Here is a 17,667-nt window from a genome sequence, read left to right as displayed (position 1 = left end):
CTTTTTCTTTGGTATCTATGTATTGGTTTGGATGCTATAACAAAATAATAGTAGCTTTAGCTACATTCTAGAATAGAGCTTATACTTAAGCTTTTATTATGTAGCTTAAATAAATAGAAGTTTGTTTCTCTCTAAACGTAAGGCTGTAATTATGAATAGTCCACTGCTGATAATGGCAGCTCCCTGGTTTGGGAAACTCAGCTACGTCTATCCTGTTGATCTACTACCATACTTAATACACAATTTCCTTCTTGTGTTTAAGGTTGGTTCTTTGGTCTCTTGCCACGATGTTCACATTCCTGCCAGTGGGTAGGGAGTAAGAAAGGAAAGGGGGAAAGACACTTTAAAAACAAGGCCTAGAAGTTGCATATCCTATTTTTACTCATACCTGTTGGTCAGAATCCAATCAATTCATGACCCCACTTAACTGCCAGGGAGTCTGGGTGACTAGCTTAAAATGATATGAAGATGTTGGAGACAGAATTACCAGTCTCTAAGTCAATCTACACTCAAAACATCTTCCTTCTTTCTTCCCTCCCTCCCTCCATGTCTCTCTCTCTCTCTCTCTCTCTCTCTCTCTCTCTCTCTCTCTCTCTCTCTTTCAACAGTCAGAGGTCTCTTGTTTTCACACTTATTATGCCATGGATTCATAGGGAATGGGTTCCAGCAGCTCAGTCTCCTTTCCGTTGGTTCTCACAAAGTCTACCTCTCCAGGTGGGGCAGGCTGGCGTTTCAGTTGAACACAGGTCCCTTTCTCGTTGGCTTCCTTCTTTTTGTGATCATTTTCCTTCACTCGTTTCAGGAAGCTATCTCGGCCCTTTAGAGTGCTTTATATGCTCAATAAGTACATTAATTCTCTTGGCAAGAATCTTGCCCTTGTTTGCTTATAACAGTGCCAACCGCATGCTGGGTGACATTGTAGACTCTTCCAGTTTTGCCATGGGAATATTTGAGGGGCATTCCTTTTGAACAGTGTCCATTCCCTTGATGTCTACAGTATCACCTTTCTTGTAGATTCGCATGTATGTGGCCAACATGTGAACAAGGAACTCCCTAATTTCTAAAAGACCTAGAGGACATATAGCGGGGGCCTCTCCTCTTTCCCTTTGTGTTGGTCATTTTGATGAATTACTGGAAGACGGCGGTTCCAACGGAAAAGCACACATCCTACTTTCTTCTCCCACACCAACCTCCTGTCTTTAAATCCATTTGCACTTCACCTTTCTGAAGAGTCTCTATTGCCAGGCCTTTTGTTAGAATCAGGCTTTTGTATTATATTATATTTATTGGTTCTTTGATGTCTCTATGCAGCAATCTTCAGCCATCAGATACTGCATTTTGGTGGTGTAAAGTCACTAATTTTCTCTTTCTCTCCCTCCTAAATTCCCACTTTTGAGACTTGGATTCCACTTCTAGGTGGCTGTTGTCTAAGATTTTTGTCTCCTTCTGTTAAATTTTCTGTTTTATCTTCCCTTTTAGAGCAACCCCAAGTGAGGTAACTTTTGCTTGTCTCCTCTTCACAAAAGCACTTGTCTTCTTCCTTGGCTTTTCTATCATGTAGCACAGGTAGTTTGCCAGGTTAGTTTTCCATCATTCTCCAGAGGTTCTTCCCAATGCACTGTTACTGCAGCTTGGTTACCTTGTGTCTTCTTTCATTGTGTGCCCTAAAGAAAATTCAGGAAAATCATTCTGAAATTTTGTGGGAAAAGAGGGAAAATAGTCCTTATTTTACATAATTCTGACTTTTTAATACAGGAATTTGATTAAATACTTTTATTTATTTTAAGGTTTTCTATGTATTCAGGAGCTAAAGGGTAAAGTAATCTTTATCAAAACACCGGCCCAGCTTTTGGATTCTGAATATATGCTCGCCCGCCCCACCACCATCCATGGAACCTCCTAAGGGAATGAACAAAGAAAGGCCTCCATGCCTGTTCTGTAGAATTCACCACAGAGGGCTTCCATCAGGCCAGTCCTTTCTTCTTCCTGAAATGTGCTCCAAAGTCAGTCTTTCTTTTTTTCTCCCCCTTTGATGTAAGCTCACAGTTTCCTAACTTTTAGGGATTTAAATTACTACAAATGGACTGTGGGTGCAACCATTTTTTTCTCCTTGTGTTTTGTTTCATTGAGGTGAAAGTCACATAAAATAAAACCAGTATTTTTGAAGTATACCATTCAATATAGGATATATTTTTTAAATTTCACCTTGATTTTCTTCATTTTTACCATGAAGGATCAAGATACATTTCATTATTTTTAATAAAAATGTATATATTTAAGCTATAAAATATGATGTTTGATGCACATACATAGTAAAACTGATTCACGTATCCATCTCCTTACGTAGTTACCATTTGTGTGTGTGTGTGTGTGTGTGTGTGTGTGTGTGTGGTGAGAGCACCTGAAACCTACTCTTAGTAAATTTCCAGTCTACAATAGAATATTACTAACTAGAGTCATCATGCTGCACGTTACCTCTCTAGACTTATCTTATATAACTGCAATTTTGTAAGGGTTCATCCATTTTGGGTACTGGCTCGCTGTCTAATCCATTGTTAAACTAGCACCTCATAAATTTCCCTGTAGAGGTCCTCCCTCTTCACAAAAGCTTCCTGAATTTTCTTCTCTTAACTAAGAAGCCTTCTGTTCATCCTATTGCCCTTGAGGAAAGCCAAATATACTTTGGAAAGCCAAAGTTCTCACCTTTCCTTCCCTTGCCTTTTTTTATTTCCTTCTCCCTCCTGACACCTCATTCCTTTGTTTATTCTGCCCACTCCAGTAGTCTCACCTACCATTCACTAGGATTTGCTTAAGTGCCAGACATTATACTTCTTAATCTTCACAACCCAGTGAGGTAGATATTCTCATTTTACAAAGAGGAAACAGGCATAGAGAGGTTACGAAGCCTGAAGAAGGTGGGAAACTAAATAGTGGCTGACCCAGGATCAAAATCCCATTCCGACTCTGAAGCCAACACTATGTCATACTGCCTTTCAGACACATTTCTTGTTTTTAGAGAAGTCATGCAGAATAATTGAAACAATGTGACAGTCCCAAAGTACGTTTTCGAATCCTGGCTCCATCTTTTTGGTTGTATCCTAGGCAAGTCACTATACCTCCTATTTAATTTCCTCACCTGTAAAATGGGGCCAGTGATGCATTCTTTTATTCAATAAATATTTACTAAGCATTTTCTATGTTTCAGCCACAGGTCTAGGCATTTAGGGTATGGCAGTGAATTTATTGACCGACACAACCTTGCTCTCAAGGAACCAACATTTTAGTGACAAAGCAGACAATAAATATACATATCACATAGTTGGAAGTGCTCTAAAGGAAAAAACCAGAGAGAGGAGAGAGTGGGAAAAAAGAGGGTCATAAAAGGCTTTTCCAAAAAGGTGAAACTTAAGCAGAGACACAAAGTAATGGAGGGAGCTATGTGGATATCTGGGCTAAGAATAATCCAGGCAAAAGGAAAAGTGCAAAGGCTCAAAGGCTGAATTTATTAGTAACTAACTCAAAAGCTTCTAACGATTAAGTTAAACTTGACAGCATATATGTATCGGTATGTTTGAGGCACATAAATATCTTCTTTCCCCCTTCAAAGTCTCCATGTATTGCTACGACTCAGTATTTCCTTGTTTAAAGCACATTTGAGAGCACATCTAAAAACTTACTGTTTTTACTTCATTGCTATGACATGCTGTTTCTTTTACCCCGCTCCAAAGAAGTCAGCCTGGAGAGCCTGTTGCTGTCTCCTTTGTGTTCTGCCACCTTTTGTTGCCACTGCTCTCTCCTCTTTGCACCCGCCAAGTGGTGTCACTACAGTGTGGATGAATCCCTGCCACAGGTGAAAGCTCTTGATGATTCCATGCTTTTTAACAAAATGATAAAAAGCATATTCATTCCCAAACCAGAGAAAATCCTACCCCTCTTGCCCCCAGTTTTCCATGCCCTCAGTTACCCCCCGTTTCCCCAGGAACACAACAAAAAGTTCTTTCTCTAGTTGCACTTCCTTTACCATGGTATAGCCCGTGTTGCTGGCCTCCTTGCTTCTCATGTGATGCATGTTGTTTTTTCTGGCTTTATGGTTTCATGCAATTTAGAGACGGTTACTCCTTCCTGGCTTCCTTTGAACTCCTTCACCTCCTATTCCACGGTTCTCTTTTAGCCCCACTGTTCTGCTGGTTATGTCAGATCTTTTATGAATGAGTCTTCTTCCTGTCCAATATCCGACTACAGTGAGCCCTTGTGGGAGCCATTTAACTGGGCTTGATATTCCCCCTCAATATTCTCCTACTCTTGGCCTGAGAAGCCCTTTACCTCTGACGCAAGGCCACCCAGCTCCTCTCCTACAGGTGCAATAATTTTCCTGCCATTTTCTTGATTTCTCTATTGTCCATTCAGGGCTAGTTTGTTTTTCTTCCCATTACCTGAAATCCTTTGTCATTTTCCCTGCAAGCTTTTTTGCACTAGCTGCTCTGTCTATTATAGCCACAGGTAGCTTTCCTGAGTTCTTTTCTCTTTCATTCTGGGCCCTTGAAGTAGGCATAGCCTATTTTTACTGAGAAATGATTTGTGGTAGTCTGCTCAAAATAGGCTTTGCTGTCTCTTTTGAAAGAACACACTGATATTCTTTGAAACCCTCTCTTCTTTGAAACCCCTCTACTCCCTTCACATTGCACTGATGGCTCGAATCACATGCAAACCATGTTTTTGGGGTTCTCACTTTCTACCTAGAAGAAAACTCTGTCAGTAAGTAACACTCTCTTCCTCTTGCCTCATTACCTTGTACCTTACTTTTCACAAATACTGTTCCACCTATTAGTATATTGATTAGTTATTGAACAAATGCCTTTATCTAATCCTCTTTACCCAGAGACATGGTCAGAGCATAACTTTTGTCCTTTTGTGGATAAAACACCATGACCGGAGAGGTTGTGCAATACCCCACCTCCCCCACCAACACACAGCCAATGAAGAGAGAGCTGCGGTTTGGACCCTTTCTTCTGTAGACGACTCTCTCTCCAGTGCCCTACAATATATGGGCCAACCAGTTGTACTGGAGCTGTTAATGCCTTACAGTGCTTGGTGAAACAAACAAATTCTCTTGGAGCCGTTGTTAAATTCCTGAAGGGAATGAATGGGTAGTTTTTAGTCCCAGCCTATTCAGTGGAATTACATCAAAATGGTTTCTAGAAACCCAACTCTGGTGTCATTTGATAAATAAGTCTTACACTTGATTTCCAGGTGGTTTCACCTATTCTTGCTTAGTAGATTCATATTCTGTATCAGCCCTGGGGGATTTACTGAAGATACTTCCCCTACCCCCAACCACAAACATACTGTTCTTTCAGATCTACTCAACTTTTAATACACCATTTCATCCCTTTAACCCCCATTCTGCTTCTGTTGTCCTCTTGTCTTACCCATGTGCCACCACTTTCAATTTTTCTGTACTTACTATCTCCAACGTTTCTCTTCGTAGACCAGTGGTTCTCAAATGTGGTCCCCAAGATGGAAGCATCAGCATCATGTGGGAACTACTGAATCAGAAACATTGTGGGTGGTGAGGTCAGCAAGATGTGGTTTAATAAACCCTCCAGGTAGGAGCATATTGGGGCCAGCTGGTACAAGCACCTTAGCATGTGTTCTTCCAGTCCATGTTCAGTGATGCTACATTGGTTGCTTGAAATTGGCCACGTTGGGAATATAAACAGCACAGGAATTGGGAAAACACTACAAATCAGAGCTTTTCATCCAAAGAGCCATTTGTTAAACATTTCTCCGTTTGCTACTGCCTCTAGGTAACTCGGATACATACTAAAGTTTGAGAATATTTTCATAGATCATATCTGACACTCACCCTGCTCAGGAGGATTAGTCTGCTCTGCTTCTTCAAGCTCTTACCAAGTTGTTCCCCTGACATTCCATTCTCCTTCATGCTTGAAGTTCCAGGGACATAGAGGACTAGCGCGTGCACTATTTGCTTCCTCCTGTCCCGTTAAACAACAGCAGATTCTGTGGCTCTGAAACTCTGCCACATCCACTTCACTTATAATAGCTATGCTTTCTCATTCCCTGGTTCATGTATTTCATTCACACAGGTAAAAGCTACCATGATTTTTCTCCAAAATGCTATGAATTCAGGAGTGCACTTATGACCAGCCCCCCACTCCACCCCCTCCCCCCATCTCTGCCAAGTGGCTGAATCATCACAGGTATGTGATTTGTCCGAGGTCATCTGGTTACTTGTCAAGGCAGGAGAGATGACAAAATCGGAGGCAGAGTGTAATCTTCTCCCTCCAGGATCGCGTGTGAAGTAGTCTACCAAATGTAAAGTGAAGATATCACTAAACAGGTTTGATTCAGAAATCAAATTAGTAAACATTAAACTCCAGAATCCTCAAATGACCATGTTTGTGAAAACCTGAATCAGTGGCCTAGCATTAATCCTATTCGATCACCTTCTTTTCTTCCCTTTGAAAGTTTTCATCTTTATTTCTCTTCATTTTGCACTCTAACTTTCATCGATTGCCTCTTTTATTTCCGGATGTTCTGCCTGCTACATTCAGCAAACTATTTCTTCTTTCAGATCTAGACGACTCCAAGCTGATTTCCCGGGGTTCCATTCTCAGCCACTTAAAAGAAAGGTTGCAGCTTTTTCTTTTGTAGTCGGGTGGATTTGATTGTTTAAAACAAGCTTTCTTTCAAAGACTCTAACAGACTATACAAAAGCTTAATCATCGTATCTGTGTGTAGACTAAAATAAGACCTAGGGAGCATCATCCAAGGGTGCCTGTTCTTTGATTTTTTGAGGAAATGAAAGAGCTCCTTTTGTCTCCTTTTCTGCCTGAAAAATTAAATTCTAATGTTCTTGGTGAACAGTGTATTAATTCTAAAACTATGCGTGTATTTTGAATTGGTCTTTTTGTTTTCTACTAAGGCAGCATTTAGAATTGTGTTTTATTTCTTCTGTACCAAATCTTGGTTCCCTCTCCTCCAAGCGTTTCTTCACCCAGCCTTATTGCCTTTCCCAATTTACCCATTTGTAATGCCTTCTTAATCACTTTGAAATCCACCGTATTTTCTCCTGTTAGCCCTCAACCTCCCCAGGGCATGAGCTGCAGTGAGTGGTGGATACATTTTGTGTACCCATGAGGGCCTGCCCTGGAATTTTGTCCCTTCAGCTGGACGCCAACCACTTTCCCTGCCTGAGTCTCCAGGAACCTCTCCAAAACTGCTCTCACACTGCATCTCTTTCTCTCCCAGAGAACAGATGAAAGACAAAGTAAGACATTTTATATTTACTCTGTGCGTGGATATATCTCTCACTGGTCATGAATTTTAATGCCATTGTAGGAATCATTGACCTTGTACAGTTATCCTCTACTAGGAATTTTATCAGAAATTACCTTATTTCTCATATCATAAAATTGCTAATATTCAAAATGTTCAGTCAGCTCTTTGATTCTTCAGAACTGATGGAGCAAAGGCCTGTTGCCTTCATTCATTCAACATTTATTAAAAGCCTGCCCAGAGACACACAGGGACATGTGGATACCCCAGGGAGGCTAATTATTTGTTCACCATTTTCTTATTAGGCCAGGGTTTTCAATTATTTGTATACCATTTTCATTATGTTCAAAATGAGAGATTTATGACAGCACTAAACATCCTGTAACATTATAACTTAATCATAATTGCCTTGCTATTGCAATTTTCTGAACCAGAGGACTTCTGAAGAGGCATATAAAGGGTTTTAAGTTTAAATGATAAAATAAATCACATCTTCCTGGTAAACAGCAGCTATGCCATGCATTATGCACGTTCAAGATTTCGGCTGCCAGTGACTGTGACTTCAAGCAACAGACTAGGGATCGAGGGCAGTGTGTGTATGTGCAGGAAAGAGGCTCTTCCAGTCGGAGCAAGGAGAGCATGTGTGCACACCATGCATATCCTCCACAGAGATGAGTGGTGTCGGTGAAGGCTCTTTTATATTCTCACTCATGGGAGCTGTTTCCTTTGGTGGGAACAAGACCAATTTATAAGCTGCCAGTCTCCTGTGGAAATCCAGCTTTACTGGCACACGTCTTTTATGTATTCCAGCGATATTAAGTAACCCATTCTGGATATCCTTATAGGAGCCCTTGGCAGTTGCCCAGCTATCCTGCCTTTAATGTATAAGGGATATAAAGGAAAAGCAAGATGCACACCGTGCCCCCAAAGACCTCTGTCTAGCAGATAATGCAGAAGTGGAAACAGTTAAATTATACAATTCAGTAATTAGACAATCAGAATATATCATGGTCTTTAGATTATATTTTTATAACAATAATCTATTATACAAATCAGAGTTCAGCAAGCTACAGCCATTGTAGGCCAAACCCATCCTGTCACCAGTTTTTATAAGTTTTATTGGAACACAACCATGCTCATTCATTTACATATTGTGCATTGTTTGTACTATACTGACAGTTAAATAGTTGCAAGTGATTGAGGGGCTCAGAAAACCAAAATGTTTACAACCTGGCCCTTTATAGAAAAGTTGGTTGACCCCTGCAATAAAATATGTATGAACGTGTTTCAAAGGGATGGAATCAAATAGTATTGGCATTTAAAGCATCAACTCAAGACTTGCTTGTAGTATTTTCACAATTTCTATACTGTGTGTCCAGGCCTAAAAACGGTGCCGAAATATGGCCGTCATTACACTAATGATAATAGAAAACCATTAAGCATTTTATGAGTGCTTAGAATGCCGCCTAGGTATTCATTCTGAATTTCGTGAGAAAATGTTCTTTTTATTTTCTTATCAATACCACAAATCTGTCATACTATTAGGGGGTGGGGAGTGAAATAAGAGAAACCAGATGTTCTCTCTTTTCATTAACAGTCTGTCCCTGCAGTGGAACTTTAGAGATTTACATTTACATTTTAGAAATCTAAGTCTAGAAACCAGCAAATCCAAACCCATTTATGTTTTAAGTAAACTCTCCGTTAGAATACTTTCTTTTGATTCATTAAAAAAACAAACAAACAAACAAAAAAAACTTGGATTAAATGAATATTTCTTCCTGGGCTATTTCCAATAAGTATAATTATGGCATACCCCATGATTCACCCATATCTTTATTTTGCTACTGTTTTTATCAGAACTTTCCACTTTCAAGTTTAGTTGAACATGGACTAAGTGCCTTACCAGATGTCAATTTCCATTTCCTATCTGCATAATAGATGCCCCTTATCTCGTTTGTAGGGTTGTGCCAAAAATTAATGAGATAAAACCTGAAAAACACTTAGCACTGTGGTAGACATGTGAAAATTGTTAGCTTCCTTCCCTTTTTTGATTCATTCTGTAATAGCTGAATATTTTTCACGTGATACTTAATGCAAATGGTCCTGTCACCTTAAATTTAGCAAAGGACCATCTGAATGAACTAGACACCTATTGTGTGGTTAAGATTATGTAATGTGTCTTAAAGCATTCATCCCAATCATTACCTGATAATACCATTTCAAGTTATTTAAACCTATTTAAACCTCTGGAGTAGGGATTCCCTACTCCAGAGGACTGATAATGCAATAATATTGTTAAAAGGGAGGTAGCCAGGGCTGTCTTTTGTTCTATCACTTAAATCTCCTGTAACTGTGTTAGAATATGGAACATCAACTTCCTGGAGTCAGCAGGTTTTCAGTTTCTATCTTTAAGAAAGAATGTAATGGCCTATCATGAGGCCTCAAATTCTGGCAACCATAATATTTTTATCTTGTTGTTTTTTTAGGATTTCTTATGAACCTCTATGGACATATTTAGATGCTTTTTAATTACCAAAAAAAAAAAAAAAAGCAACCTCTTCTGAGAATTGCAACTTCTTTATTCTTGCTTCATTCAACATCCGAATGCCGTTCTTTGTTTTCTACATAACAGCTTCAGTCCCCCAGCTCACAAACATTCCAAGACTCCTCACTGCATACAGAATAAAATTCAGTTTCCTGATCACAAGATTTAAGCGTAAAATTAAGCTAGCCTATTCACCTATTCCTTGTTGAATATTAGGGTTGGTGTCTTATTCCTTTGTTCATTTCCTCAGTGCTAAGAATAGTGCCTGGTACATAGTAGGTGCTCAATAAATATTTATTAAATTTAACTAGTAACTGAAGTATAAACAGAACCTCTTCTGTCACCCCCCACTATTCGTGGGTCCCTGAATGTGTTTTGTTCCTTACAACCCTGCGGTACTTTTCAGAACTATTGAAATACTTCCCATATTTTCAAAGCCCTGCTCCACGAAACCTTTTGTGACCCTTCAGTAACCAAGATTAATTTCTTTATTAAGTTTTCATAGCACTCCCTACATCTGTTACAATATTAAAGCAATTCATTCATTCTACAGGTATTTATTTGTTGTAAAATATGTACGGAGCACCTATTTTGCAGTGGTCTAGGCATTGAGGATACAGTGGTAACCAAGACTGACAAGACCCCATTTTTACAGAGTTTATATTCTAATGGTCAAGATGGATAATACAGAAAAATACATAACATCAGGCAGTGATATAGACTAACAACAATAGAGGAGGAAGAGGAAATGGAGAAGGATAGATGGGTGGCTTTTCTATTATAGACTCAGAGGTTAGAGAGGGCCTCTCAGGAAAAGGCATGTGAATAGAAACCTGGATTACTCCAGGAAGTGTGCCAGGCCTTGTGCTTGGCGCTGAGAATATAAACACCGTGAAGCATGTTCCTTGCTCACAACATCATGAAGAGATCACCCTGTTAGGTGACAATAATTGCACCCCAGGGTGTGGAAAGTACACTGATACAACCTGGGGAGGAAATCCATTCGAACATCGGTATGCTTGCCTTGCTTTTCTATGGCTTCTGTGCCCTTTACTATATTGTACTCTCGTCCAGGAAGGAACCATGTGTTGTTCATTTCGGCGTGCCCCAGAGTGCTTAGAGTCCCAATGTATTTGGGCCCAGCAGGCTGTTAGATTCAGCCAGTGCAGTCCTGAGGAGAGTCGTCCCAGCACTTAAGCTGTAGCTGGGGGAGGAGCCGCCTGCAGCTCTTGTCGTGGTTCTCAGCAGAGGGAGCTGATTGCCACCCCCCTGTGAATTACTGTACACACTGAGAAGCCCCGGGGCAGCATATCTGATGAGTGGGAGAGCTGCCAAAGCAATGCTGCCGGGCTGGGCCCCTGGGGTGCCAGTGAGGTCATCCTCCTCCTTTCTGTTTGAAAAGCTTACTGTGATCATAGTGGAGGTGAGTGGGCTGAACCTGGGGAAACTCCATGTTTTTTTCTCTCCATATCTATAAAAAAATGTACCCTAAGACCTCACAGGACGACTTGATTCATCTTGATTGACAAAAGCCTGTCTCTCTTTCCCTCCCAGGAAAAGAAGGAATTTTAAATGGAAAGTTTAAATTCCAAAGTCTTCAGAAACCTTTACGCTCATTCTCAGAGGCTCTTCTGAAACTTTATACTCTGGGATATTCAGCTGCTTTGATAAGGACATTGGCATTTGGGGAGGAAGTAAGCAAGCTGGTGAGAAAGTAACAGGATAATTTGTGCTCAAGTAGGAACATGGCATGTAGAATGTTCGTACACACAGGACAAATACCTATTTTGAATCCCTAGTTTTATATATTACATTATTTACATACAAGACAATATTGTCTACACATGGTGTCTTACCTAATGATAAGACTAGTCTAGACTGGTCTAGATTTTCTGTTGATGACAGTAGCCATCTAGATATTGTGGTCATAGTCCAGTGCAGCTCACCCGGGTCTCAGACTACAATTGCATGATTCTGTAGAAATGAAAATCTATTTTAGAGTCATAGGTCGGTATTACCCAACAAAACAATGCAACCTCCCTCTGTCTCACTGGCTCTACTCTTTCTCATATCATACCCATTCTCTCCTTTCTCCTGAGTTGCAACCTAAGAGCTGTAAGTCACCTCCTTCCATTATGCAAAGCTCTTTAGCTCCCTCCCTCCAGCTTCTGCTACTCAAATACCCAATCACAGCATGGGGAATAGCAGACCTAACCCCGTGTTCTGTTGTAACCCAGTGTTCTAAACCTAGAAACTGTGTTTCTGAATCTATGACACTGTGTTTTAATAGTACTCCTACTCATATCAAGTGAAACTATGTTTTTCATCGGATCAAGTAAACTTTGTTCTTTTTAGCTGTGGCTAGTGACAAACTCATATGTAAGAAGATAGGCATTTTATGCAGAAGCCACTTAGAAATTGCCTGGGTTATGGGGGCTTAATGTATATTTATTCAGTGAGTGAATAAATATGAATGTATGCATGTGCAATTGGATGCATAAATGAATGGATAAATTAGGAGTGTACAGGTGAAGAACTTCTTGAAGGACTGAAAAATGCAAGATGATCTATGTGGTTTTAGAGATCTGTGAATGAGGATAACTGTTCTAACTCCATCAATAAGATATGTCTTGAGATGCTTTCCCAGTAATGTTGATGTATTTGTGTTATTCAAATATAACTTTCCCATTTAGTTCCTATATCTAATAGCCCTGATGTGCAAGACAGGACAGACGATCACTATTACCATGAGTGACCTTGGCTTCACCCTAACCAAATTAGCAAATCAAACAGATACCATATTTATCATGAATGGGTGTGTGACTAAAAACATACATACCGTATGTGATATTTGTATATTTAAGTCCCATGCATATTTAAATTCTAGAAAAACTTAGACTCTATGGATATTTTCCACCCATCCCCAAATTCCATCATGTTAATGTTGCTACATTTTTATTATTATTACTAATAACTAGAATGTTAAGCATTAGTTGGCTCATTAGCTTTGACTACTTTGGGTTTTTACCAGGACCAGAGTAGAGCACACAGAGGTTTGGTTTATGACTGAGACTGAGACTGAGGGCAGTCACTAGGCCATAGGACTGACCCTTATGCAAAATGACCAGCAGTCTTATTCAAAATACCTGGTTACAATGCTCAGTTCTGATCTAGTTCTGTTTTCTGTTTTGGTTTTTATTTTGTTTTTAGCTGAAATGTCTCACATGGTGGAAAGAAATATGCAAGAAAATATTGCTGGATCATATAAATAGGCAGATCACAGAACTATGATTCTAAGTTAATTAAACAAGGCTATATAACAGAAACCCATAAAACAGCTTGGAATTAAAGGAACAGACCAAGTCCTGAGTAGGATGAAAGAGCTAAACAAGACTAGGACTGTGCTAACGATGCTTGAATTCTAACAGGGAAATGGAATCAAATCTCGAACAGAATGAGGCTGCTTTGAACTGTCTGGGTCTTTATATGGAGATTTGGCAGAAATGCCACTCTCTAGTGCATTTGAGTCTGCCCTGAGAGGAAGAACAGACTAATCGTATACCTGGCATGCAAATGGAGTTGGTGCTATTAATATATTTCCGGCTCATTCCCATTGGCTTATAATTTGGTGGGATTAGTACTTACAGCTGGTTGTGATGGGACCAGCAAGGAATGACACGTTCATAACCATTATGGAGTGGTTTATGCTCTCAAACATACTTTATGGAATTCTGTGAATAAGTACTTGTGCTTATGTTTAATGGAATTTTGAAAATGTGAAACATATGGTCATAAGTGCTAGAGTATAAGATGACTTATTTGTACAAATACCACTTCATAAATGTATTAAACATTTTTATTGTCTAATGTTCAGAAAAGTATAGAAGTGTTTCTTAAAGTACAAAATGGAGAATTTACCATCTTTGTAGGTTTTCTACTTTTTGTGATGTTCATTGCATAAAAGTTGGAAAGTTCAAACCAGTGTAAAGAAAAAGATTAAAAAACAAAACAAAAAAACTACAATGTTATCACCACCAAGACAACCAAGATTAGCATTTTTTTGGCCCAATATTTTTTGTATATATTATTATATAGTTGCTACATATCGTTAAACATTATTTTTTCTATTCTTTTGTTCACTGAACACTGTATAAGGCATTTTCTAGTATTGTTACATCTATACAACATCTACAAAAATTTATTAATTTTATTGGTTATTAATTTTATTGGTTTTCTTCTGTGTGAAGAAATATCCCTTCACACAGGTAGAGCCTCATTTTCCTATATTTACAGTATCAAGCATTTAGGTAGTTTTCAATTTGTCACCATTATGCATAACTTAATGATGAACATGTGTGGACATAAATAATTTTTAAAATTTCCAGTTATATCTTTAAGGTTGATTCCTAGGTTCAGAATTATTTTTATTCAAAAAGATGAAGATATTTTAAGTTTCTTGGTATACATTAAGAAAATGCTTTCTGAAAATGTTCTAATAATTTATATACCACTCAGTAGTATAGAAAAGTACTTATCTCTTTGTACTATCATCACAAATTAAGATGATTATAATTTTGTGTTATTTGCTAATTAGATGTGAGAAAATTATACTTTGGTATTTTGATTTTGATTTATTTGATTATTAATGTAGTTGAACACTTTTTTTATATACTTTACACATTTGAGTATCATTTTCTGTCAGCTTTCTCTTTATGAACCTTGCTCAATTAGTTGTTAAAAAAATGTCCCAGGAACACAGAAAAAGTACAGCCGATTTTCATTATCGATGGTAGTTATTTTCTATAAACTTAGAGTGAACACTAAATTCGCAAATACTGAACCGATGTTCTCAGGAGAAATACAGGGTTAGGTTTCTGGGAGCTTCTGGTCATAACACTTTCAGCCACCAATCAATACATATCTTGTTTAGTGTGTTTCTGTTTAAAGACACCTTATTTAATATATAGTTGATTGATTTAGATTAAACTCATGGCCAACAGCACTGTAACTCACGCCTGGACAAAGCATATCTAACACATGGATTTTCTCCTTCAGGCACATCACAGCTGTCTTGTGTCTAGCAACACTAACCAGCACTTCAGGACTACGCTTTGGGGCCATTTTGAATAGAAAAATCACCAACAAAAAGCACAAAAGTGCAAATAATGTGGCACTAAACATACCACTCTAAGGACGCTTATTTACACTGAGAGAGCCAAAATGAGAAGGCAGGCAGTCACGTTGTTCAGTCTCATTTGGGACCGTGTGGCAACTCAAATTTTTTACCACTCTCTGCATGTCTGTGAGTGACTGTGAAAGTGCCGCAAGTAATGATGCAGGGGTTATCCAGACGTTTTTTTTAGCAAGTAGGCAAATTCCCAAACACAGAATCCATGAATAATGAGGATTGATGTATCTTCATATCTTAGTCATCTGGCCACAGGTGAATGGTGATAAATATGGGTGAGTAAAGAAATGAATGGATAGACAGATAAATATAAATCACATCATTCTAAAGGCAACCAGTCAAAAGAACACTCTCCTTCAAAACCTATAATTTTGAAATATAGACAGGTGTCGCATACCTAGAGCAAGGAAAGAGCAAAATGAGAATGACGAAGCCAATATGCTGACACCTGAGTAGAAACAGCAGACAGGAAATGGAAAGGGCACCAGTGTGAAGCCAGACGGAGGTGAATGTGAGTCTCGTTTACCATCTTGTGATCTTGGATGAGAACCCCTCTGATGAGAAAACCTCCATTTTCTCCTTCACAAAATCAAAATGACAATATCCACCTTAGACAAAATGGCTCTTTCAGTTACATTTTGTCTCTAATTCACAGTAATAACCCTAGAACTTTGCATAATTCCTAATACCTATGTCAATTATCTGTCATATATATATGTCAGGTATTCAATGCCCAAAATGTATCAAAAATAAATGCAAGAAGAAAAAAGTATTTAAAGTCCAAAATACTGTATATTTGAATTGTAAAACCCTTGTCATATGGGACTAGTCACTGCAAATGAATGCAGAGGTTGCCAAAAAAAATGCATACACATTTTAAGAAAGGAACAAAACTATATTAAAATTATAATACTCAATATATATCAGTAACAAAAGATGAATGCAAGTCGTGTATACATTTTTTTGGCACCTCTGGTAGTTAACAACCTGATTGCTTGATTTCAGGCACTCTACTGCTTCATATAAATGATTTATGTGAATTCAAATTATATGAATGATTTATTGATTTCTTTATTTTTACTTAACATTTATATAGTACTTACTGTGGGCCAAGCATGATTTAATGCTTTATAAAGACTAACTTATTTAATTCTTGTAGCAACACTATGCAGTAGGTATTACTATCAAAAAAATGTTATGCATGAGGCATGGAGAAAGTAACTTGTCCAAGATCACACAGAAGGTAAATGGCAGACCCAGGATTTGAACTAAGTGCTTTCTCTCCAGAGTTCATGTTTGTAATTTCTATTTTGTCACAACAGTTCTAGGAGATTCCAGATAAAGAAATAGTGATTAAACAACTGACTGACCTAAGGTGGCATTGAACCTTCTGGTCCAGTCTGACTCCAAAGCTTGTGTCATTAGGATTTATAGCTCTAGGCCACTAGCGGTCTGGTAATAAAACAGCAACAGCTTACAATGGTTTACTTCTTCCACTGCTTGTAACTGCTTCTAAGACACAGGCAACTTGCTTTCTCTCTTCCTGTTTTAATAACGCAGCTAGATCATCAGTGCCATAATTTTAGTTTTTGTCTAGGTCCTGGGAGGTGGTGCTCATGGAATATAAGAAGGAAGAAGAAAGTATTAGCCCATTCCAGAACCTAGAAAGGGAGGCAGTAAATTAGCAAGATTAATAGTTTGAGCTGTGGATTGACACTGTCTCCATTCAAATCAGGCTACTCTGCTTTCAGCTGTGAGGTTTGGGTAAATTACTTCACCTCTCTGGACTTCAGTTTCATTTACGAAATTGTCACAGTTCTACCTACCTATTCAAACTATGTTTGTATTGATGTGAGGATTCAATAAATAACTACCTATAAAGCACTAAGTCCTTGGCACATAGTAAACATACAAATAAAATTTCAATAATGAACGTAATATTTTAAAATTATTCAAGTTTGTCTCTTACACAGTTTCACCTTTTAGGTACTAGTAGTTTTCCAAACTTTTATGGTCACACACCTCTATCATTAAAATTGGCACACATACCAATATCCTTATTTTATGTATAAATTATGGAAATGTATTGCTTTCGTAGATTGCATGCAGTTTTAAACTAACCATTCACCAAGTCCTAGTTTACCTTTCCCCAATACCCCTGAAATGCCCTGGGCACCCTGGATCATTGCACCTCCCCTCCCTAAAGATTTCTTTGCTCAAAGGCACACATGGCCTCCTCAAATCTTTCTCAGTTCCAATGCTTACTAAAGAAAAACAGTAACTTCTTCTGTTGAAAGAAAGTAATTATGTCCATTATCATCTGGGAACAGTAATAGTCCCTTAACTTTCCCAATATTATTCACATACTCAAAAAATGTTCTGTTATCCCTACTGAATCCTCTGTCCAAGGCCAAAAGTCTGGGAGCCAAGGCAGAGTATACCTTAAATTGATTATGCTTCTCACTTTTTTCCTTTTTCCAACTCTAAAATTCAAGAGCCTCTTTGGTCAGTAAACTGATCTCTGTCAAGGGGCAGAGAAGAATATTTTGCTTGTGTAAGTCACTTACAATTCAGATTTAGAGACATCGAAGACTGTGTACATGAGAGGGCGGTCAGAGGAACTGGCTAATGGAGA

The 17,667-nt window shown here is 38.5% G+C and overlaps 1 protein-coding gene across 4 annotated transcripts in view; it reads left to right on the top strand.

Moving 5' to 3' along the window:
* CSRNP3 (cysteine and serine rich nuclear protein 3) overlaps nt 1–17,667 on the top strand; it is a 192,253-nt gene that overhangs the window by 135,934 nt on the left and 38,652 nt on the right. The window lies entirely within an intron of this gene.

The sequence above is a fragment of the Rhinolophus ferrumequinum genome, chromosome 8 (assembly GCF_004115265.2).
Source record: "Rhinolophus ferrumequinum isolate MPI-CBG mRhiFer1 chromosome 8, mRhiFer1_v1.p, whole genome shotgun sequence".
Taxonomy (NCBI): domain Eukaryota; kingdom Metazoa; phylum Chordata; class Mammalia; order Chiroptera; family Rhinolophidae; genus Rhinolophus; species Rhinolophus ferrumequinum.
The sequence above is the reverse complement of the archived record's forward strand: the minus strand, read 5'-3'. Positions and strand labels throughout refer to the sequence as shown.